The sequence below is a fragment of the Hibiscus syriacus genome, unplaced genomic scaffold (assembly GCF_006381635.1).
Source record: "Hibiscus syriacus cultivar Baekdansim isolate YM2019G1 unplaced genomic scaffold, ASM638163v2 tig00111213_pilon, whole genome shotgun sequence".
Lineage (NCBI taxonomy): Eukaryota > Viridiplantae > Streptophyta > Magnoliopsida > Malvales > Malvaceae > Hibiscus > Hibiscus syriacus.
The window spans coordinates 5264826-5266551 of NW_024063022.1; the positions used below are offsets into that span (position 1 = coordinate 5264826).

At 40.8% G+C, this 1726-nt stretch overlaps 1 non-coding gene across 1 annotated transcript; it reads left to right on the forward strand.

Moving 5' to 3' along the window:
• The first annotated feature begins 488 nt into the window (after nt 1-488).
• TRNAT-CGU lies at nt 489-557 on the forward strand. The gene has a single exon. It is a non-coding gene; the product is annotated as a tRNA-Thr (tRNA).
• Nucleotides 558-1726: the final 1169 nt, after the last annotated feature.

Consider the following 1726-nt stretch of genomic DNA (forward strand, 5'->3'; position numbering starts at 1 on the left):
AAACCCAACTATGCCTGGTGTAAGATCAACAAAAGCAACATAGTAACGATCTCTATTGGAAACTATATGCGATGGGCCCTATAAATCTGAGTAAACAAGTTGGACAGGCTTCTCATAAAATGTATTGGATTTTAAAAATGGTATTTTGTGGCTTTTACCAAGTCGACAAGCTACACAAACATCACTGTCAATTTTATTAATTTGAGAGGGAAAAACAACTCCAATCTGTTTAAAAGTCTGCACAAGAGATGCATGAACAAGATGCCCGAGTCTCTTGTGCCACAGTTCATACAATTCACTATTAGTAACTACATTTGCTTCGAATCTACTAAAGGAATTATGACCATTATTTTGATTTGCAGAAAACTTATATAGCCCTTCAACCTCGTGTCCTCCCAGCAAGACTTATTCAGTGCTATCGTCTTTCACCAAGCAGTGTTTAACGTGAAACTTAAAATATAACTCATTCTCTCTAGCAAGAATTTCTCGCCCAGCTCAGTTGGTAGAGCACAAGGCTCGTAACCTTGTGGTCGTGGGATCGAGTCCCACGGTGGGCAATTCATAATTTTGACTGCCGGAGGTCTACCATGGAAGTTGCTCTCAAACTGACGTTGGGGGCAGCCTACTATCTTACCTTCCCCTTACCCATTACATATGGGAATAGGGTCAGCTAATTTTTTATTCTCTCCAGCAAGCTTTGACACAAACAAGAGATTTTTAGTGACAGATTGTACAAGTAGTAAATTATTTATATGCAAAGCACGATACCACATTCGGATACTTATTATACTGAGTGCTCTTATTTTTCCCTTAATACCCTCATTGAACATGCATCACATTTGCACTCATGGGTAATTGAGCTTGAGAATAAAAACCCTTCAACTATGATTCAGCATCAACCAAGACAGGCTTCACGCCATCTAACGAGTAAGACTCATTGCTTGTTGTGATCACCGCCATAAATGGTTGATACTCAAAGGGTAACCCATTCAATATGGTCACGATCTGCTCAATATTAAGAACAACACTGCCACAAGCTGCAAGCGCCTCGCAAACTTCTTTGATTTGTGTGAAGTAAGCACACATGTTCTCATCCCCTTCTTGATCTTCCTCAGCTTATAGTGTAAGCTTATCACACCGGTAGTCGAAAGATTGGCAAAGTATTTCAACACAGTGGACCATACATCTATAGTCTTCTTCTCAAGTCCTTGAGGTTATTTCATGAACACATCTTCTGTTAGACCATCTGTTTAGGAAAGCGTTATTGATATCAACCTGCCTCAAATTTTACCTATTACGAGCTGCTACTACTCATCCACCTCATTTCTCAAAGCCATTACCTCAGCTTCATGGGTATTACTCCCTCGAACCATCTCTAACTCGTTGAGAACTTATTGTGTCTCGTCCTTGAACCTGTCCTCCATGGACTCCAATTTATCAAGGAAGAACTCCACAGCACACTGGGCCTCCTTGGCCTCTTCCTCGGCTTTTTCAAGTCTTATGAACCTCTTTTCCCAAGAAATTGAGATCTTCTCCAACTTTATGAGCCTCTCCATGTGGAAAAATGAACTTACATCAAATAAGTGCATCTCTCATCTATTGTCAGTCCCTTTTCTTGCTCCTCATCAAGACTCTCCTTATCTTCATGAGTAAATGCACTGTCTCGCTCGAACATGCCTTGAGCTCCACCTTTGAGCCTCTTTACCTCGAGATCCAACTCCTCTTT